The 24,591-nt window shown below is 31.7% G+C and overlaps 1 protein-coding gene across 17 annotated transcripts in view; it reads left to right on the top strand.

The window, feature by feature from the left end:
• The window catches only part of LOC145253353 (uncharacterized), a 692,561-nt gene that overhangs the window by 513,820 nt on the left and 154,150 nt on the right, over positions 1-24,591 (top strand). The window contains exon 1 of one of the 17 annotated variants that reach the window (XM_080112932.1): positions 7,022-7,583. The exons of the other annotated variants lie outside the window; for them this stretch is intronic. The gene's annotated coding sequence lies outside the window, so the exon portion shown is untranslated. Of the gene's footprint in view, positions 1-7,021; positions 7,584-24,591 lie in introns of those variants that run through there. 17 annotated transcript variants of the gene reach the window in all.

Genomic DNA, 24,591 nt, shown 5'->3' with positions numbered 1-24,591 from the left:
TCCACAGAATATTGTGATAAGTGTTTCAGTGTAAACAGGTATGGTATAATAAATTATGGGGGTTAGCTATTTTATTTTTACTTTCGTCATATTTTGCTTTGGTTTTGATACCCCCAAATTCAAAGCTATCTCTATACAACCCTTCCTTTTCATAACCTATCATACTTTCATAAATCAGAGTCCATTTTCTGTAGGGTGTTTTTGAACCCAGTCAACGACAGGTACTTTTACTAATATATATATATAATATACATGTTGATAGTGTGCGTGTTCCATGAGTTAAATATGTGTGATATCAGTTGCTGAGAAAATAAAACAAAGCAGGAAACACATAAATACATTGTTTATCCCCACCCACCATAGGAAAGATAATTTTTGGACGACCCAACCTTGATCATCCAATTACAAAATGCAAAAACTAGTAGTAATTTAACCATTAGTTTTAAACGCATGTAGTTGCAAAACCTTATGTATATGCCTTTAAAACTTTTTGTTTGTTAACTAAAAAATATACCGAAACTATCTTCATTGATTGAAAATAGATTTTTTAATGTATTATAAAAATTTTTATCATAATTTAGAGCACATTCTATTTTAGTTACATCTTAAAAAACATTATTACTTTGTAATTCATTTATTTTTCTTGTTTTTTATTTAGCTTTTCCTTTTCTTTTTTTTTCTTTTAATAGCAGAACCAGGACTTAGGATTTGAATATAAGAGTTAAAAATAACCAGTGTGTTTTGAAGTGGATATAAAGACAACTGTAGTTTTCTAACTATGAAATGTGATTTTCCATCTTATTGGTATCTGAGCCGGTTCTATCTTTACATTCAAATTTATTTCTGTTGTCATATTGCGTTCATTGGAATGTTACCGGATGAGGAAGATAATAAATTTAAGAATACTTTTAGATGTATCATAAATCTATGAGATCGTTTGTTGATCTGTTATACTTGAGTTTAAAAATAGCATTTCCATTTGTTTGTCAAGCTTAAGTTTGAAATAGTATTTTTGTTAAGCTTGCTAGATTAACTTGGAATTTGCATTTTCGTGAATCTGTCAAGCTTAAGTTGGAATTCGTATTTTTGTGAATGTCAAACTTAAGTTGGAATTTGCATTTTTGTGGATCTCTCGAGCTCAAGTTGGAATTTTCATTTTCGTGGATCTGTCAAGTTCAATTTGGAAATTGCATTTTCGTGAATCTGTCAAGCTTAAGTTGGAATTTTCATTCTTATGGATCTCTCGAGCTTAAGTTGGAATTTGCATTTTCGTTAATCTGTTAAATTTAAGTTGGAAATGCCATTTTCATTGATGTATCAAGCTTAAGTTGGAAGTAATGTGTCTATTAAGCCTAATTTTTAATTAGAATTTTCGTCAGTAAACGTGCAGATTGAATATATATAATATAATATATATAAGAATATTCAGTCTTGTTTTCTTTTTTATTATTTTTATTGCTTTTTCAACGGTGATTATTTTTTCTTAATTCTCTTATTACGTTATTTAAAAACTGTTTTAATTTTCTTTTCTTGCTTGGAGTTTTTAAACCTTGTTTATTTTTTAACCCTTCTCCTGCAACTTGCATGTTTTCAATTGGAAATAAGATTATCCTCCCTCCCTCTTCCATTCTCTCATCTAAGCTGCAACTGGATATATAAGTAGGAATGTGTACTGGTAAGTATGGAAGCAGCTAAATTATGGCATACTTTGAATTGTTTTGCATTCACAACAGAATTACATTTGCTATTCTCTAATAATTTTTTTCGTAGGAATCTATATGAATCGATGAATTATCTTCAATCTGAAGAAAATATAATTTTAATTTTCTTTTTTAAATATAATTTTTTAAAATCTAAACGTTACTTCAAGAATTGAAGAATGTTATTTTCTTGTTTTTAATCCATGTAAACATTTATTTAGACTTTTTTATTTCTAAAAAAAGAAAAAAAGAAAGAAATCAATAAGAAAAATTCTATTCAATAAGAATTTATAATTTGTTTGTGATTAGTTTCATGGATACCATAACAGCCGATAGAATTGGATCCAAAAAAATTAGAATCCGAAAGGATTTGAAGACGGGCAATAAAAGTAATGGTCATTTGAATTATCATCATCATATCCTATGACTCGAAAGATTCTGTTGGTGGCATTGGTTTCCCTGATATTTTTCTAGTCAGAATTCTTTCTAAAATGGCATTGGGCAATTACAGGTGGGACTACGAGAAGGTTGCCAACATCCTAAATGAAAGTGATTTTTGTGGAATGAATTGGATTTGAACTTGAAACATCCAGATCATCAGTCCATGCCGTTAACCACGAGACCACCATAATTTCCCAGTAAATTGAATGAGAAGAATCTACTCCTGTGCCTTAAATAAAGAAGGATTCTGCTTGAAATTCCATATAGAGTTCAAAAAGATGCACCGAAGGAAGGTTGGAAGTTACATCGTCTGAAACGTTGTGAAAATAACTATTGCGATAAGAATAGTAATGTGTATAATACAAACCATTCAAATCATTAATCTTCATCTCCAACATATATATATATATATATATATATATATATATATATATATATATATACATACACAATCCGTTGACATACCAAGTCTCACCAGATCACTGAAGTTAAGCAATGTTGAGCTTTTTCAGTACTAGATGGGTAACAATTTGGGAAGGCCAGGCGCTGTATGTTCCACGCCGAGTCATAGCAATTTCCAGGTTGGTATTTGGGGGCACATTAATTCACTGGGAGAGATGCATCCCCAATCTTCATTAAAACATGAATCTAGGAGAAGGAAACTCTGATGTAAAAACCTGCAGTCTTCTGTATACTCTGTCCTGTGGAAGTCATCTGCAACAACAAAGGTTAGTAGCAATACCAAAAAGTGTGGATAGTTCTACACAAAGCCTTCACCATTATAAACAAATCATCTGTGTGGATTTCTGAGCAACTTAGTTGTTGTAGCGGAACCTCATACGTCAAAATCAATGGAAGAATCCATCATATATATATATATATATATATATATATATATATATGTATATATAAGTGACCATATGTGTGTGCGTGAAACAGTCTCTACCAAGCTACTCTGTCAATTTTTTGGTTTACAGACTTGATAATATATAGGAGATTTGGACCTGTGGAATAAATTCGATTTGGTTTGTAAAAATACTTCCTAAGGGGTCAAAAGTGAAAAATTGGAACTTGGCAAGCATAAGTCGACTTAAAATGTTCTTCTACACATGCATAAATATACATTTATGTTAAACTACATTAATTTTTAAAGTTTTGATATCCACCTCTTTCGAGGTCACATGGTAACAAATACTGTTAGAGAACTAAATGTTTTGGTTTCAATTCTAGCTGATGGCGCCCAAGTAATTTTAACTTTTGAAATCACGACTATATATTGGGTACACTATGATAATCAATAGAGAATTGGCTTTGTAATAATAGATACGAAATCTGCATAAATATTAATATATTTCAATGTATTGTATGATCAGGCAACGTGCGAGTATAATTAAATTTCTACAATTTTATATAAATCATAAGACTTATTTTTTAGGGGGAGGGAGCTTACACGATCATAAAATATGAATATTTTAATTTATGCAGGTTTTGTATTTATTATTACAGAGCCAATTATCTATTTAATATTATATTGTACCTAATATATAGTACTGATTACAAAAGATATAACAAAAAAAAGTGACTTGTATACCATCAGTTAGAATCAAAACTAAAAACTTAAATAAAATAACAGATAAAACTTTAGCACACCAGCCACATTCCCTACCATTTGAGCTATCGACAGATAGAAAAGAAAGATTTAAATTTAAACCACTTTACGTTACAAATTCCTGATGAACCGCCCCCTTAAGTAGACATTTTTATTAAACCCCCACACTAACGTACTGTACATGCAATAACCCTTATCCCTGAGTGGCTTCCGGGCTTTGATAAGTGGTGATCACCTTGTAAAAAAAAACAAAAAAAACTATGAATGAATTTGTGCATGCGCAAAAGTAATAGAAATATGTCGGCAAGTTAAAATGAACATTTTGAATTTCAACTTGCTGACTTCTGTACGTGTTACTCATCCATCCAAACAAAGATTTTACTTGTTATAAACCATGCTTAGTGTATAATTACTATTTCCTGTTAACTGTTATGTGGCCAGTAGTTTAAGAGTTTATTAGTTAAACATTTTCACATACATACATACATCTGTTTTATATATAGATAATCACAGGAAAAAATTCTTAAGGTGAACCCATTCAATATGTATTTTTATGGATGACAATAATTTTATTTCAAACTTGTGCACGTTAGATAGACCCTCTTACAGAGATGCATAGATGCCTCTAAAAATAAAATACCTTTAGTACTGAAAATGATATTTCCAACTTCAGTGTGATGGAGTATCAAATGAACTTCTCATAAAAATGTGTGTATACATCTAAAAACAAAGCTTTTTGTATTTTTAGTCATTCATCTTTTATAGAAATCTTAATAAAAATAAATAACTTTGATTATTTGGTTTATTGGTCCCCCCCCCCCGACAAAGGAAGGATAAGACCGAGTAATTTTAATTATTATTCCTATCTTGGTTGGTATATTCACAACATTTCGACTGATTCAACCTCCAAGTGAAACTTTTCAAACTTGGAAATTTTTATCAAACTCAGGAACCTATGCAATCTATATTGATCCCAGTTACAACGGTTAAAGGTATTTTAAGTGACGCATTTAAAGGTTCAATCTTTACTCCATATGATAATAACTAAGAATAACATAATAATTAACACTTTATCTGGTTGTGGCTGATAGAACAAGCACAATCTACCTTTGTGGATCAAATAAAAGGGGTTAAAGTCAGAATTCCATAAAGGTTTTTGAGTTCAACAGAAAGATCTCTAGTTTCAAAAAGTTTAGAAATGACATTAGTTGAAACGTTGTAAAATTAACAAATAACTTTGAACAAGAATTCGCTTAGCTTTTTTCTTTTTGTTTTCCTGTTAATCAGGAAATAAGGAATTTAGTTCTTTCAATACAAAAAAAATGTTTATTTCCCTTTTTTCCTTTTCAAATGACTGACCATTAATGCTTTTAACATAACTTGTAACCACAACCATTCTTCCTCTTACATTAATAATATGTATATTTTGCCACAATGCCAAAACTCTATATAATGATAATAATATTATAAGTAAACTGTATTGAAACTATTTCAGTATTGTAGATTATCTAGATATATATGAATAAAAAGAAACTAGGTGAAGCAGTGGAAATTTCAGTTATCATTAAAGGTGTTGGAGACATTTGATGTGAATATCAGAAGACACTTATTGTAGATTTTTGTAGACTCCTATTTTTTTTTACACACATGAATCACCACTTATCAAGGCCCGGAGGCCACTCGAGGATAAGGGTTAATGGTTATACATTAGTCAATGTGATTATAGCGTAGTAAACATAAGTAGTGGAATTTTTGTAAGTTGGATCACTTAGGGGGACGGTTCATTCCTTGTACAGTGCAGAATTCAAACAAACCCTCTGCCTTTTATTAGTGCAACTTTTTGATGGTCAAAAAGGGTAGTTTGATATGTTTTCCTAGTATAATCACAGTAGGTCCGATGGGGTTTAAATTCAGCGTAGCCAATATTATAGTCCTCAGAGGTATCCATTGAGGCACTTACCTCTGAACATTTTGATTGAAGCAGTTTTGTCGTATTAGTTTTTTATTATAAGTATCTAGATTATTTATTCAAATCCTGGAAGGAATTTAGAAAATGTGAAAGTTTATTATTTTTATTTGTAGCAATTTATTGTTTGGCGTAGGTACACAGGTAGTGATACTAGTGATTATAGTAGGTGGATAACTTATTTTTCTGCATCTTATTTAGCTTGAATTTGGAAATACTTCTTTGAAATACAAGACTAAGTGTGAGCGATTTAATACTTTACTGTCCATCCTTATTACTTTGAAACAAATATGTTTTTAAGATGTAAACAGTATTTTAAGTAGAAACATAACAGGTTGCTCGCAAAGACACATGGCGCAATGATTAGAATACTTGGAAAACATCAATTGTGTAAAGTGATATTCTCTGGATAATTGAAGGTTTAATTTTCAGTGTAAGGAACTAAAAAATACAATTGCAAATTATTTAGGATCTCCATCGAGTCGAATGATGGAACGAGAACATGCTACCCTTTTGTAATAAATAAAAGATTCCGTTAGAAATTTCAGGCAGATTCCCAAGTTCGGCATGATACACGTGAAGAAGGTTGGAGGTTACATCGACCGAAACATTGTGAAAATGATACCCAAGATGAGGACAGTGGTCTGAATAATCCAAAGAATACGAATAATCAATCCTCATCTCAAAAATTCTGAAATGAACAGAAGTTTAAATGAACAGAAGTTTAAATGTAATGTGAACAGACATCTTACTGCTCAATTCCTCACAGTTCACTGTTAGACACAATCCCAAATAGTAACCCCTTAAATTCCAAGTGGCAATATGCCTTGTTTGGGATGAAAAAGAGTAAAAAAAAAATAAATAAATAAATAAAGATGCCATTTAAAATGTAATCATGACAGACTGATGAAATTCTATTTCAATCTTGAAAATGATGGACTCAAAATTGCTATTTGAAGCTTCAGCATGATAGACTGACAAATGCTATTCATACACTAGTTTGACAGACTGATGGATGAATGGACAAAATGCTTTTTCAAATTTAATTATTACAGACTTACAAATGGACAGACAGACAAAATGCTGTTTTTTATATCAAAGTGATAGTCCAACTGTCGGAAGAGCGAAATGCTGTTTCAAACTTGAGCATGTAAAGCCAAATAAAGCATCAAAAGAGAAAATGTTATTTCATACTAAAAGCATTGAAGACAAAATTTCAAACTTAAGCGTGATAGACTAATCTAACGGTTAACAGACAAAATGCTATTTTATATTTAAATGCAAGAAACCATCCAACGGTGTGCTATTTCAGACCAACTGACATACGTATAGAGCCATAAAGATGTGTGGGTGCATGTTCTAGTAAATGTTTATGCTTAAAGAGACAAAGTTTTTATCACCTGAGCCATTTCAGTTGATGCTGGTATCAGTACTATTCCATGCTCTTTTATTTATAGCTTCTCTGCAAACAGTCTGTCATCTCTGCTGTTGTGACTCTTATTTATTTTAGACTTTCTGCAGATATTCCTCCGTTTTGCCATCGTCATTTCACTCATACCTGTGCTTCGCACTTGGCTGTGGCTGCTGGGCTTTTTGGTCTGTCGCTGCCAATTTCTTGTCATGCTGTGAGCATTTTTTTTTTCTTTAAAAAAAGAAAGCCACATCTATTCAAAATGTATGCATTGAATATCAATGTGACTGCTTTTTTTTAATGAAAGTTTATAAAATGCATCATATTTCGAAAATGACAAGTAATTTTTATTCAAAACAATCTCTTCAACGTGGATGCCGATTATAAGTTTTTTTTACGATCAACACCGTTGCTGCCGAAATGGTTTACTCTGGGGGTTAATAGACTAACAAACTGGTAAGTCTTTAGCAATTCATAAATCACTGTTTTTACCTTTTTTCTTTTTCTTTTTCTTTCTTTTTTTTTTTTTAAGTTAAGCACAATAACTTTCAAATCCTATCTAAAAAATATCTGGTTAAAAACTTATTTTAAACAAGATATTTTTTTAAATGAAAAGTGAAATTTAATTATTTTAAGAATTCCATTCCTTTTGCGGAATAGTTTTTTTTTTCTTTTCCCCCTTTTTTTTTTTTTAAGTTAAGCACAATGACTTTCAAATCCTATTTAGAAAAATATCAGGTTAAAAACTTATTTTAAACAAGGTATTTTTTTAAATGAAAAGTGAAATTTAATTAATTCCTTTCGCGGAAGAGTTTTTTTGCTTTTTTTTCCCCCTATTTTAGTGGCACAAAACAAAAGTTCCATTCTTTTCAAAGAAGATTTTATTTATGGGTACTTATACACTTATGTTACCGTGCTAAATAATACTATTATTTAGAAATCCATTCTTAACATGGGAAGGGGAAGGAGTTTTGTAACTATTCTGTACTTTCACCTAACAATTTAATAAAAAACATAGTAAAACTCAAATTTAACTTGAAGATACGATTTAAAAAATAGCACGGTAACATAAGTGCATAAGCACCTATTTATTTGGCCATTACTTTATTAATTAAATCAAACTGTTATGAAACTACAACAAAATTTGTTTTAATTTCTATTTAGAAAATGATTGGATGTAAAAAACTTTAAAAACTTTCAATCTTTTAATTAAATGAGGAATTTTAAAACTGGATATGACTTTCTATGTGGCAATTTAAATGCTTCCAAATTCATTTCGGATTTCAATGTGTCAGACACTAATTCATTTTGATACTATTAAAAAAAGATTAAGTCTTTTTTGATGAAGAAACCAAAAGATATTCTGATGAATTTTATTTTGTAGTTAAATTATTTTTGTTAAATTATTAATAAAAAAATTTTGTTTTAATACTATTTGTGCGTCTGTTTTCAATAAATAATAGATTAATAATAAATAAGTAAACAATTATTCAATGTGTAATATGTGTACTTGCGAAACACACACACATGAAGTTGTCTCATAATTCTATTATTTTAGAAATCATGCTTGTCTATTTACAGCAATTGATGTGAAATTTATAAAATTTAAAGAAAAGTTTCTTAAAAAAATTTTCTGATCTTAAAATTTTCTTCTGCTGTTTTTAAGTGCATTTTGATTGTTTGTAAAATATCATGAAAACTCACTCAACTAGCATTAATGCAACATTCACAACTTCTGCTCGTTTGAACACTCTAGACTGTGTACTGCCCACACCCGAATTTGGCATTTATAAGTTTTTAATTTCTTTCGTTCCCATAGCAATTGTCTAGTGGACTGGTGTAAAAGGCTTAAAAAATGGAGTCAAAGATAGCTTTATTGCTGGGTTCGAATCTCCCGACCAGTAGGAATTGTCACATCCTACACTGATGATTGCGAAAGCATAAAACACTAATGTCTGTAGGTGTAAAGAATAATTATTTACACACACACACACACACACACACAAGCTGAATGAGACTTCTTGGTCACCCGACAAAAGGAGGGTGGACCTGTAAATTCACGTTTGTCCGTTCGTCTGTCCGCACTTTTCTCAATAACTGCGCCTTGGAATTTTTTGTTCCTCATTATAATCACACAGTACATGTGTAAAAATTCCTTAATTTTGGGATTGAATTATGTTTTAGAAACATAATAATTGTTTTAATTAGCCATCATTTGCAATTTACTCACCAAGTCATCCCGTCTCTAAGTTTCAGGCTATTATTCGCGCTCTATGTTGTTTGGACGCCACCCTCTCCACTTTTATTTTATAAATTGTCTATTTCTCTCTCTCTCTCTCTCTCTCTCTCTCTCTCTCTCTCTCTCTCTCTCTCAGCTTATTAACAAATGGTATTAAAAGTAATTATAAAACAGAAGATTGGAATAGTCTATTAGAAATAATAAGAAATATCACGACTAGTAATGATACTATTTAATCCTAACTTTATATATATATATATATATATATATATATATATATATATATATATATATATATATATATAATGAATATTTAACCATAGCTGAAGAGATAAAGAAATAGAGAGAGGAAGGAAACAAACTGATTTTGAATTTTTATTTATTTTTTTATTTAAAAGAATTTATTGGCTTCGCAAACTAACTTTTTTCTAATTCAAGCAATTTAACCGACGCTTAAGGGATGTCCCAACGGCTAAAATCTTCCCCAATATATCTGAATATAGTGTGATATGAGTATTTTTATGTAACAAAAGTCATCATTCATAAAACTTACACTTTCTTCACATATAGTAAAGTCAAAAGAAAAAAAGCTGTTAAAAATTTGCAGTGTTCTTTCTAATGTAACAGCTTCTTTACCACCTTGATTCATACATATTTGTAAAAGTTGTACATTTTACCAAAATGTCATCACTTGAATAAAGTCTATTTCGCATGAAAATAATTTTCAACTCATAATTCATATCATTTATAATCGATAAGAATTTGAGCAAATCTGTGACGGATAAGTTTTGGTTTTTATTTAAAAATTTATTTTATTTTATTTTTTATTTTTTTTGCATTTAGACTTCTCTCATTCACATGATTGATTAAAAAAAATCGATTTATATATACAAAAATTTAGTCCATAATCCGTAAGAGATCTTTAATTACTTATAACTGGCTGACCGAAACATGCTCATGAATGTGTAGCGACATATTAATGCTTATATAATACAAATAAAAAGTATATCTTGCCCTTCTTTGGTATTGAGCACTCTTATATTAACTTCATTAAAATTTCATTGGTTGCTTTACCTCTGGTAAATATTAACCTGGAATTATATATTTGTGTGTGTGCGTGCGCACTTGAAGACCACATAATTTTCACATTTCATGTTTTTTTATTTTCTTGATATGATGAGCAACTTTTAGGTGTGTGTGAGTTGGGTATATGTATATCTTCATATATTTCTATGTATAAGATTCACTCCTAAACTAATTAACCGATCATTATGAATTCTGAAGAACAGCTATTTGGTGTGAGGATGGGTAATATGGTATATCTTTAACTTAGTCTTATGTAAAGGGGCAAAGAGAAATATAGGACTTTGGGAAAATCCAAATATCGCTGATGTTTGTGAAAGTTTGACAAGTATTATACATCAATTCATAAATATTGACTAAATTTTATTTTTTTTTATTTTTAAGATTTTTAGGAGTCATAATATGGGTACAACTTCTCTATTGAAAATCAAATATTTCAGATCTGCATTAAATTTGATACATAGTTCAATCAACCAAGTTTTAGATTTATATATATATATATATATATATATATATATATATATATATAGTGCTTGATACATTCTTAGAGCTTTATGGTACTTAAATAGATTATCTTTTCTTTTTTTAATAGTTTTAATTATTTTACACCCTGAGTTAGACAGCCTAAAACATGATCCTGACGATCGTTCAGTGTATAATCATTGGTAATAACCTATTAAAAACATGTTACTTATTCAAGTGTATATATATGTATATAGGCACTTTGTGTGCGAGTTCGTGTCATATAAACTCTGAAACGGTTGTGCTGAATTTTAAAAAAATTTACTTTGTGTTTGGGAGTGTTCTTAGATTTTGTGTAGAAATATCTCCACTAAGTATTGAAAATCAATAATCGAAAAAGTTTGATTAAAGAATGAACAGTTTGATGTACAAAATCAACAGAAGACATGGCTTCGTTTGAAATGAATGTTTCTGTTTAGAGCACAACTGACCCATAATACTTGACTTTTGCATTTTAAACTGTAATTCAAACCATTATATAAAAATAATTTTATGAAAATCAACAGTAGGTCCTTTACAGTGCAATCTAAACTATAACATATCGTGCATTAAGTGAGGAAGCACGTGAAGCTTCGTCCTGGTGCACTGTGGTGGATTCCTGACAAGAGAAGGCAATTAATCGATTTGATTGAAAAATAGTCGATTTGATGACAATAAAATTATTTGAATGTGAAACATTCATTGATCCTCATTCATTCCCGGGCAACGTCGGGTCTCCCTGCTAATATATATATATATATATATATTAATTGATCATCATTTATGAAAGTTACTATAAAAATTTGCTGATCGAAAAAATAAAAAAAAGAAATTGAAGTAAAAAATATATTAAGGCAAATGAAAATATTTTATTTCTCTTATTTTACTTTTCCGAATTTTTGAGATGAGGATTGGTTATTGGTATGATTTGGATTCTTTAGACTACTGTTCTCATTTTCACAACGTTTTGGTCGATGTAACCTCCGACCTTCTTCAGGTGTATCTTGTCAAACTTGAGAATGTTTCTGTTGAACTCGGGAATCTGGACGGAATGTTTTGGTGTTTCAGGTTTCTCTTAAACTGTCCACCTCCTCTTGATACGCATTGCTGTTATTTTTTCTCAGTGTTACTAGACCATGTGGAATCTATCTGTCCACTTACACAGTTCACAATGGAAAAGCAATATAATAAAGTATCGTCCCTAGATGCGTTGATAACTCACACTGGTCAGGGGTTTAGTCATTTGTATACAGCAAGTCAACTTTCATTGAACAGTACCTAAACTTCAACTCTCACCATCCATATAATATAAATAAAGGAATCATCGTTGCCTACAACACAGAGCAAAAGCAATATGTAGTAAGAGCAATCAAAAGGAGATGGACAGTTTAAGAGAAGCCCTCCACTGAAACAACTATCCAGAGAGCATGACATCAGCTCTGAGAAATCTGGACTAGACACCAAAGTACACCACCTGAAAACTCACCACAGTTTGTATATCATACATGAAGGGCTTGTTAGAAGCAATTCAACCCTTCGGAAACAGCTTGTGTGAATCAAGCCTGTTTTTTGTTTTTTTACATAAGTGTCACCACTTATCAAGACCCGAAGGCCACTCGAGGATAAGGGTTAATGAGTGTACAGTAGTCAATGGGACAATATTGTAGTAATCGTTAATAGTGGAAATTTAGTAAATTGGATTACTTAAGGATATGGCTCATCAAGAACTTGTTTACGTTGGACTTGAAGACGGCTATATTGTAGTCAGTTGGAAAGCAGGCAAATGGAAGAGGGTTCCACAAGCGTGCAGTTATAAAAAATACGTTTTGTTCATGGAATCTACATTTAGGTTTGGGCACAGATAAAGCTGGGGGGAAATTATTGATAGTGGTTTCAACTAGTGTTTTTTGTGAAAGTTAGGTGAGGGGCGACCATAGATTGGAGCTAAGACAAATAAAACAAAAAAATCACGACTAGGAACTATATATATGAGATCCCATGTGAATGTGGAAAGCTACTCAAAGGTGAGACATGTCGTCCACTAAAAGTACAATTGAAAAGCCATAATACATGGAGAGATTGAAAAGTTGGATATAGTTGACCATATCTGGAGGGAAAAGGGAAATCATCTACCCTTATGGACGAAAGTAAAAATTATAGACGGAAGAAGCAGCACATATGCTGGGTAACAATCAGTTACTAAGGAGACCTAGTATAGAATTTAACATGATATGGGAATCGTTAATTGTAAATATTAGATAATATATGCAGTAATAAGTAAATAATAATAATATACATATATATATATATATATATGTAGAATTAGTAATAAATCATATTTACAACTAGAAATAGGTTGAAGGCTCCTAAAATTCGTACTTGAACTGTCTGCAAGGACCTGTGGCACAGTGGTCAGAGTACTTGGAAAAAAATCAATTGTAAAAGTGATATTCTCCTGAAGATTGAAGGTTCAATTCTCAGTGTGGGCGACCGAAATATACATATGCGAATTACTTAGGACCTCTAATCAGAGCATGCTACCCTCATGATGCAAATAAAGGGTTCCGTTCAAAATTCCATCCAAATTCCTGAGTTCGACAAGATACACCCGAAGAAGGTCGGGGGTTACATCTACTGAAACGTTATGAAAATGACACTCAAGATGAGAACAGTAGGCCGAAGAATCCAAATAATACCAATGTTTTGTTTTATTCTTTGATAATTAAACACAATTAGAAAACTAGGTGCTTGTGCATTTTTGCCACCGCGCTGTATTTAAATAGTTTTTTTCAGGTTAAAATCAAGCTTCACGATGCCTTGTTTTTACTTAAATTGTTAGGTGGAAGCACAGAATAGTTACAAAACACCCTCCCCTCCCCATGTTAAGAATTGCTTTCAAAATAAAGTTATTATTTCAGCACGGTGGCAAAAGTGCACGAGTACCGAAAACTGCTTTTTTTATCTTAATTTAAATTTATAAAAGATTTGCAAGTATTTAGTTTCTCGATATTTTATTGAGAATGCTGACTAATTTAATTTTTAAAAATACAAAAGTTATAATTTTTCAAATTTGCTACAAAAGTATATAAGAAATAAAAACGTAATGAAAATCTTTTTTTCTAAAAGAAATTTTAATGTAAAAAAAAAAAAAAAAAAAAAAAAAACAGAAAAAAGAGTCTCAATATTAAATTACAATAAAATAACGTTAATTTGATTTTGAATAATTCTGGTTTCTACTTGTATTTACTTTTGCTCATCTGATATGTTATTTCAACTATTAATCCGGATACATCGAATCTGCTTTGGAAATATTTTTACTTTAAAGTTAAACTTTTTTTTTTTTATTTTATGATTTTGACATTCGCATTTTAATTTGTGGCTTTGTCTGTCCGTCACAAAACAGTTCGAAATAATATTTTACTTAGTCTGTCATGCTTAAGTTTTTTTTTGTTTTGTTTTTTTTAAATTTAATTAAGCATAAAAAAATCATGTTTTATAATGCCATTTAAATGAATCTTTGCTAAAATCTTTTATTGAATTTCTCCTCTTAAAATGTGTCTTCCAAATGCCTGGGGGGCGGTGTAACTATGATGTACTTTAGTCGTTGAATTCTTCAAGATGTTTTTTTTCTAACAATCGTGATAGCTGAGCCATGTCAATGAATTGATCTTCTCTTTACTGTATCCTGAAGCAATCTGCTGCTGCGGTGCTAACTCTGGTTCAAGACTCTTGACACTCTCCTCTTACCTTCTCTCTTTCCTTTTCTCTCCCTTTCTGTGGAGGGAGAATGGTTGTGGTTTAGGTTCTTTATCTATTTTAGCATATTGCTAAACAGTTTGGTTCCTAAATTAATCAGGCATCATTCAATTCTATGCCTGCCATTGTGAGTATGTTGAGAGTAGGGAGGTATCGAGTGAAGGGGTGGTGTAAGTTTGTATTGAGAGATACGTTGAGATGCTTATTTGATTGACATAGCAGTTGAGGTGTACAAGAGCAGGGGAGGGGCATTAGCACTAAATGCAAACATGACCGAAAATATTTTCGGGTCAATATGAACTTGCTGTTCAGATTTTCTCAGAACATCTGTACTTGCTGTAAAGATCTTGAAGAATTATAATTTCTGTTGGTTCTTGTGGAACTCGGGAATCTGCATGGCCTTTTGAATGAAACCCTTTATCTAATTCATGTGGGTAGCATGCTCTTGCAGATGCAAGGATCAGTGGCATAATGGATAAAGTACTAGATAACATTCAGTTGTAAGTGACACTCTTCTGGAAGTTGAAGGTTCAATCCTCAATGCAGGTGATGCTAAGAATACAATTACGAATTACTTAAGACTTGTACCTGGCCATGGCTAACAGAACAATAGCATACTATCCTTGTGAATTAAATAAATTGTGGATTCAAAATTTCATGCAGACTCCCGAGTTCAACAGAAAGATTCTTGAGTTCAACAAGATACATTTGAAGAAGGTCAGAGGTTTCATCGGCTAAAACGTTGTGTGAATAATACTCAAGATGAGAACAGTAATCTAAATAACACATCAATCTACATCTCAAAAATTCAGAAAATTTGTTTTTATTTAATTTTTATTTTATCTCTATATTATTTTAGATGATCTGCACACACACACATATTTGTATATTTTGGCAGCAAGTCATTATTCAAGCACGTCTGATTGAACATAACAGTTTGTTTTTTTTGCCGATTTTTCTGGTTATCTTTTCTATTTGCCGAGCGTTTTTTTAATTTCAGCTGGCATGTTGTATAAAATGACACCCAAAAGTTGTTGTTCAGCCATATTCTTCTCAAGCGCTTTCTATCGGTGCATCCGATTATTATCAAGAGCGATTGTTGTTGTTATCGTTTTCTTTTTCTTTCCCTTTGAGGCTTGGTGTATTTATAGTTTTTGGTTATAAAGGTGGGTGCAGGATGGTTAGAGGCGAATTATTTTATTTTTAATTTCGATTTTCTTGTTTTATAGTTTATTTATTTAGTTTCTTTTTAGTTATTAAATACTGTTAGTATATTTGTTCCGGTGTTAAATGAGATCCGGTTATAAAGGGAGCTGTAGTCTTTTGATAAGTATGACTTCTAGTAATTTTAGTCATCAGTTTTAAAGTGAGAAAACAAATAAAAATTAAAAACGAAAATGATTTCATTGCACCCCGGGCAACGCCGAGTAGATACATCTCATACGATTTTTGTTTAGTTTTAGGCACAGAGAATAAGAGAAATTGTTGGCAATTGTGGTAGTTAAACGAGTGTCTATTGCAAATGTTCTATAGGTGCATCAAAGCATCTTCATGAGAGGCTCCGTACGTCTGTCATTATGTGAAGCTCAATTTGGAAGCAGCTTTGTCTTTGGTCTGTTTAGGTTTGGCATTTTCATGTGTGTCTATAGAAGAGTCATTCCACTTGTCAGTTTATATGTTGGTCAGTCAGTCAAGAAGTAAATAGCAGATTGAATGACCGTATTATTAGAATATCCATTTTTGCTTTGTTTGTCTCAAATATTTGAAATGCATAAATTGATTTCTTGCTTACACTCATGACTCATGTCTTTTATCTTCAGATCTGACAATAACTTGTTGCTTGTTTGATACGAGCTTTGAAGTGTTTTTTGTTTTTATGTTTGCGATGTTTTCATTTATTTATTCTTTTTAAGAGGAAGTTCTTTATGGTTTTAATATTTGTAAACAAAAGGGCAGTTTATATTGAAACATGATAGACAAGTTGAGCAGTTTAATTCTTTGATGTATATATTTATATATTTTTCTAAAAGTTTTGACTTGTAAATTAGAATTGAAATAGAAAGGAACAAAAATTACAATGAGTAACAATGTCTTGAAATAAAATGATAGAAAGGTTGTCAAAGAATAACAAGGAAGATATACTATGTACATTTGATAATGATAATGCTATTTCTAACATGAGGATGACAGACCAACGAAAAGGCTATTTCTAACATGAGGATGACAGACCAACGAAAAGGCTATTTCTAACATGAGGATGAGAGACCAACGAAAATGCTACTTCTAACATGAGGATGAGAGACCAACGAAAATGCTACTTCTAACATGAGGATGAGAGACCAACGAAAATGCTACTTCTAACATGAGGATGAGAGACCAACGAAAATGCTACTTCTAACATGAGGATGAGAGACCAACGAAAATGCTACTTCTAACATGAGGATGAGAGACCAACGAAAATGCTACTTCTAACATGAGGATGAGAGACCAACGAAAATGCTACTTCTAACATGAGGATGAGAGACCAACGAAAATGCTACTTCTAACATGAGGATGAGAGACCAACGAAAATGCTACTTCTAACATGAGGATGAGAGACCAACGAAAATGCTACTTCTAACATGAGGATGAGAGACCAACGAAAATGCTACTTCTAACATGAGGATGAGAGACCAACGAAAATGCTACTTCTAACATGAGGATGAGAGACCAACGAAAATGATACTTCTAACATGAGGATGAGAGACCAACGAAAATGCTACTTCTAACATGAGGATGAGAGACCAACGAAAATGCTACTTCTAACATGAGGATGAGAGACCAACGAAAATGCTACTTCTAACATAAGCATGACAGACCAACGAAAATGCTACTTCTAACATAAGCATGACAGACCAACGAAAATACTACTTCAAATTTATACATAACAGCTGAAAAAGCTTTGTGTATATAAATCTAATGTAGAACATTTATGAATGGACCTTTTATATTCTTTGTATTTTGTATTGTGTTTTTTTTTACCTACACTTATCAAAGTTAAAGCGCCCTTTAGGATAAAGGTTAATGAAATAGATATAGATACAGTTCAATGAGAATGTATACTATGAGAGGATTGTATATCTCCGCATACCATTCCAATCAAAGCAACAGCTGACCAAAAGAATTGTAATTTTTCTGTTTGCGAGAAACAAGTCATGTCGTGCATAAAGTACAAAATATGGGAGAGCAAGAGTTTTGAGGCTGCCTAATCAAAATCTAAAATTCATTTTCTATTCTAAATGAATATGGATGGCTGTTTTAGTGTTGCTGAATGTCCACACACACAAGCCAAGTTACGGCCGATGAGGGTGGTGGTTTAGTTGTCGACAGCTGACTATGAGACAAATAGTATTAGTTTCCATTTCGCTTAAGAAAACAGACCTGACTTGTGGATTTGTCTGTTTTTAATGGCATATCAACCTTTTTTATGTTATTTTAATGACATGAATAAAATATCTATTTCATATAATTAATTGAATACAAGTTGTAATTTTATTCATAGCTGGCGCAAGATTGTGGGTCTATACCTTTTCTAACAATATTAGTGCATAATGTAATAAGGATGACAAAATTAGCATATAATCCTCCGGCACAAACCTAGAACCCCCCCCCCCCACATGCTTAATTCATGCAGATATGCACACACGTTTGTGTCTATAAACTACAATTAGTCTATTGAGGACTTTTCAAAATATTCAAAAAAATATCCCAAATTGTTTATGGTGCACATTAAATGTGCCAACTAAAATATTTCAGTGGATAGATTAAAGCCATACTTTTTAGATGCTACCTGGCTAAATGTAGACATTTCAAAGACTAACTAGATCTGTCTGGATTGTAGAATGGCCAAAACATTTTTGGAAGATTCAGAAAGAACTTTTTATAGTGTCATAATGGTATATGGAACCGAATTTAGACTGGATGGATAGTTTTTTTTATGAATCCTCCACAATACAATAGTTTATTCCATAATTCATGACACTGCAATTTTTTGTAAAAGAGGAACAAGATATCAGTAAAGGAGTTTTTTGCTACGTGTGCCGGGTGTTAAGGGCAACTCTAGCTGAGGTATATCTTCTTAATTGAAAATGTGCTGAATGTAACTGATCAACGCAGAAAATGCTGTTGGCATATTTGTTGGGCCATTAACCAATCCTAACTAATTTATGGTTAAGATAATAGGTGTGTAAGAGACACATTACACAGTTAATACATGTGGCCTTATAGAGTCCTGACAATGTGGCAAGCACAAGGGTGATGCATTTCTTTTTTTTTTTTACATCTTAGCTATGATCTGCCTACGGATTGTTTGAGTCAGTTTACAAAGCAGAAAACTGTATACCTTCGAAGAATTGGAATATTTGATATTCTAATTTACCAAAATTAGAAATGTGTGGGTAGAGAATCCTCTAAGCACATTGGGTCTTGTTATATATTGCATTGGCTACATATGCGTGTTAAAAAAAAAAGGCTGCAGTGAGCCGACATTTCAGTTATTAACAGTGTGTTTCCAATAAGCTATAAAGATCGTAAATGAGATCTGTACACATACGATTAAATACATTGTTATTATACAAATAAAAATTCACAAATTGTTGATGTAAAAAAAAGGTAAAGAATGTTTGTGCTAAACACAAGACAAAAAGCTTGCATTTTCTCCATGGTATTTTTTCTCTTCAGCTACATATCCAAAAGACAGATCTATTCTGTAAAGCGTCAAGATTTCAACTGAGAAAGAATTCTGGTCTTAATTCTCAACCATATATTGGTATGAGAATTACCGCAAGATCTTTTTTACAATAAGCTTTGACGATTTACCATTTTTACTAAGGGATTCTAAGCCCAAGAAGAATAATTTACACCTATAAAATAATTTATACTCAAATATAAATAACCCTATTCCCTACACTGTAAAGATCCCTAGATGCTAAAAAGTCTTCTATTCAAATAGTTTCTTCCCTTGATCTACTAGACTTTGGAATTTCTTACTGGATCCCTGCTTTCCTGACCGTACTGACATGCAGAGTTTCAAGTGTAATGTAGACAGACATCTCGCTGCTCAACTCCCCATATAGTATCAAATTTACATTCCAGTGGCACTGTGCTTTTTGTTTGAGGAGGGGGTGTGAAATAACATTAAAAACTTGCTATTCATCAAAAGTTTCACGCTTTCAATATTTTGTCGTAATAATGTAAGATTTTACGCAGAAATTGTATCAAACTCGTTTGCGCATGTTACACTAGTTTTTATTGTTGCTTCTGTTGTTGGCATTGGTTTTCTTGATTTGTTCTAGAATCAAGTACTTACAGGAAGGACCATGTTAGGGTTGCCAATATCCATATTTGAAAGTAGTGCTAGTGAACTGACTGGATCCGAACTTGACAGATTCAGATCGTCAATCCATACCATTATCCATTTTATCTTTGTCAACTCCATGTATTTACTTAAATTGTAATAGAATTATGCCGTTCACAGCCATGCAAAACCAGTAATTTGTTCAATGAATTTTTTCTTATAGATATAGTTTCACCAATTATAAAATTTCAACAATTATATTCATTTAATAATGATAATACAATTATGGAAGGTATGAACCTCCTGCATATGTATGGCTAAAATCTCACTAAAAAAATTTTTTATATAGATATTGTCTCACTATTAAATAATACAGACAAAATCCTAGCAAGGCAATAATGCAACCAGGGTCATGATGAAGCACGTTCAGGGGCAGGAGTATGGTTATAGGAGTCTATCTTCATAATCATAGTAGGAATTTGTGAACAAACATACAAACAAGTGGAAACTACAATAGTTAGTGTTTCGCTGTATCACAACTCTTCAGTGTGGCTAGATAAGTGTCTCAAACCAGAAGCAAACACAGTTGATGCTTCTGTATTAAAATATATAAAGTTATCTTGTTCTAATTTCCATGTTAGACCTAAATAGCAATGGATCTGCCAAATCAGTATTTGATTAGCTAGTCATTTGCATAAATTGTCAATTTGTCATCTGCAAACAATTTCAAAATCCTATCTATTTGATTCATTAGTTACATACTAGACTCGATTCCATAACATCACCAACATCAGGGTCACACCGATACACATTTAGAAACGGGAAATGAGAACATACATACTGCATATCTATAGATAGTTTGAGCAGAAGGATCGTTTTTGGGTCAAGTGGCAACAAGTTTTTGTTGAACAGTCCTCATAATAAAATTTTACCCTTTTTTCACACATCGTCTCTAATCCTCTCAAGGTATTGTCTAATCGTCTACCTGACGAACTTGTTAACCTTTATTCTGCATCAACTCCAAGATTTGAAATCCAGGTATAATGCCACTACATAACTAACTGGTGTTATTTGTCTTACTATATGAACTAATGGTACAATCTTACTATATGAACTAATGGTACAATCTTACTATATGAACTAATGGTACAATCTTACTATATGAACTAATGGTACAATCTTACTATATGAACTAATGGTACAATCTTACTATATGAACTAATGGTACAATCTTACTATATGAACTAATGGTACAATCTTATTATATGAACTAATGGTACAATCTTACTATATGAACTAATGGTACAATCTTACTATATGAACTAATGGTACAATCTTACTATATGAACTAATGGTACAATCTTACTATATGAACTGATGGTACAATCTTACTATATGAACTGATGGTACAATCTTACTATATGAACTGATGGTACAATCTTACTATATGAACTGATGGTACAATCTTACTATATGAACTGATGGTACAATCTTACTATATGAACTGATGGTACAATCTTACTATATGAACTAATGGTACAATCTTACTATATGAACTGATGGTACAATCTTACTATATGAACTGATGGTACAATCTTACTATATGAACTAATGGTACAATCTTACTATATGAACTAATGGTACAATCTTACTATATGAACTAATGGTACAATCTTATTATATGAACTGATGGTACAATCTTATTATATGAACTGATGGTACAATCTTACTATATGAACTAATGGTACAATCTTACTATATGAACTAATGGTACAATCTTACTATATGAACTGATGGTACAATCTTACTATATGAACTGATGGTACAATCTTACTATATGAACTGATGGTACAATCTTGTTGACACACTAGTTCTCACCACATCACTGGTTGGGCAGCAGTGGATCTAGCCAGTGCCAAAGAGGTGATCATTTTGGGAATGATAGGTTCTGTATGTACTGCGCTAGGACATAAAAATTCCCAGGTTGGTATCTGCAGGCGTGTTTAATTCACTGGAAGCGATGCACCCTCAATTTTCGTTAAGACATGCATCTAGGAGAATGAAAAACTCTGATGTAAAACCTAAGGTCTACTGTCTGTGCTGTCTTGTGGCAGCTATTGCACCAACTGAGATTAGCAGTTGTACCAAAACAAGTGGTTGGTTCTGCACAAGCCTTTACCATGATAAACAAATCATCCCTGTGGATTTCCGAACAACTTAGTTGCTGTGGCAAACCTCATACGTTAAAATCAACAGGAGTACCATCATATCCCATATAACAAACTGGATTATTCATACTTACCGGATCCAAACTGTCCATGAAATTTGGCTTGTTAAGTAGCCATTTGCAAGAGGTCAAAAGGATATGTTCATTGTTTTGGTTGTTATAGATGTCAGTAATTTACATCCGTTTTCAAATACAAGATACAATGACAGCGAGGTTAATGTGAACAATTCGATTTCTTGGACTGAGTGATTAGCAACAGTTTTTTTCATTACATTTATTTGCAAGATGAAAATATAATTTTTTATTTCTTTTCTTGAGTGACATGCAAATGAGGGTTGAATGTTTTGCTCTTATTATTTCTCATCCATATTCAATAAAAGAATTTTATGCAAATGTTTTTTAGATTTTTGAGGTGCTCTATCAATAATATTGCATATAATGGACCACTTTATTGTCATTATCATCTTTATTTTTTCACCATTAGGATATTATCTCCATTGACACCATGCTCTTCATCTGCCGAAAAGATCTTAAATAACATTTAAAAGATACTGTTGCTATCATGTACTATGGAATTGTGTTCAGTTGAAATCCTTTCTGTTCTAGCATCGTCATTTATACACTGATATAAAGAAAACTATGAACGTGCAATTTTCATTTAGCTGTAGATAAAATAGCAACTTGAGTTTAATTAATTGTATACAAAAATTCATTTGCAGTAAGTATTGTGCTTCATCATCTAATAATCTTAAGTGTGGGTATGCCGTAAAACAAAGCAAACCTTATGTTTCTGAATTTTTGAAATTGGATTACTTAGACTATTCTTATCTTGCCTGTTATTTTTCCAAACATTTTGGCTAGTGTGACCTCCGTAGGGTACATCTTTGCAAAAAGAGTTCAGTTTGAAATTTTACATAAGTTTCTGAGAGTGACATAAAGATTTACACGTTCAAAAAGATGCACTTGAAGAACTTCAGAGGACTACATTGGCTGAAACGTTATGAAAATGACGACCACAACAAGAATAATAGTCAGAGTAATCGAAATAATCCAAACTAAACCTTTTCGATAGGAATTAGATTTTTATTTGCATTTTTATCTTATAGAATATTGTCATTCCAAAAGTAAAACCATCTATTAATTTCGATAAAGTAGTTAATATTCTAAGTTCTTTCAAATTAATATTAGTCGGACTAAAAAAAAAAAGATATTAAAATGTTCATTCAGTTTGTAATTTTACTGATGTAAATAATGGTTCAAATATGAGGGTCATTCCAAAACACAAGCCTTCTATTTTTTTACTCAAAAAGTTGAACTACAAAGATGGGAGTGGTATCATTAAAACGAGCGACCTCTTATGCTCCAAAATTTATTTTTCTATATAGTCACTACTATTCTCCATGCGCTTTTGCTAGGAATTCAATAACGCATCTCTGCTTCTGATGCATATCCATGAAGGGTTGTTTTCTTAATATCACACTGTCAATATCTGAAACAGAGATGAAACTTTCAGTTCATGAATACATAAGTTTAATCATCATAATAATGCAATTTGCAATCCCCTCTGATCCATTTGGTAGGAATAAAAATAGGCAGCATTACTTTTGGAAACCCCCTTGTATTTTACTTAAAAATTTGTGGACAATATAATAAAATTTAAGTAGAAGATAGCATTCTACGAAGCACTACAAAGTTTTGTGTCATGATGTACTGATTACAGACCTGAACTGCATGCTCTGCATTTGAGTTCTATTGAGCTACTGCATTACTTTTAATAATATCTTTCACTAAAGGTATAAACTCGAAAATAACGCTAGTCTTCCTATACTTATCTTGGTATTGTATCGAGTCGTCTAGACTCTGGAAGCACGGTTGTGATTACACAACCCTTGCATCACTCTAGAGTCCCCCATGGATATTTTTACAGGGCATATCCATTGTTATTAAAGACTCTTTTATTGTGGTATTATTTCAACTGCTAGATAGAAAAAAAAAATGTAATACGCATAATTTGTAAAAACAAACAAAATGCTGACTAATTTGTCGCCAACTGGTTTTCATGTCTTTTAGTAAGTTGAATGGTTGAAATGGTATCCACTCCTTACTTGAATGTTAGTTTTATTTTGTACATTTAATCCATTGCGTACAACGTATGATAGCTGTAAATTCCTTATTTGGTTGTGCGTGGGTTTTTACCCCATTTCGTTATTTTTCATTCTTTAGATACAGATAGGAATGTCTATTTTTTGCTTTATTTTTTCATGTTTCTTTATGCCCACATTTTTTAAAGATGCCTTGAGTTTTTTTTTTTTACAATTTTTTT

This window comes from Euprymna scolopes, chromosome 3, assembly GCF_053919585.1.
Source record: "Euprymna scolopes isolate OS-2025 chromosome 3, ASM5391958v1, whole genome shotgun sequence".
Lineage (NCBI taxonomy): Eukaryota > Metazoa > Mollusca > Cephalopoda > Sepiida > Sepiolidae > Euprymna > Euprymna scolopes.
Note: the sequence above shows the minus strand (reverse complement) of the source record. Positions and strands in the feature narration are given on the sequence as shown.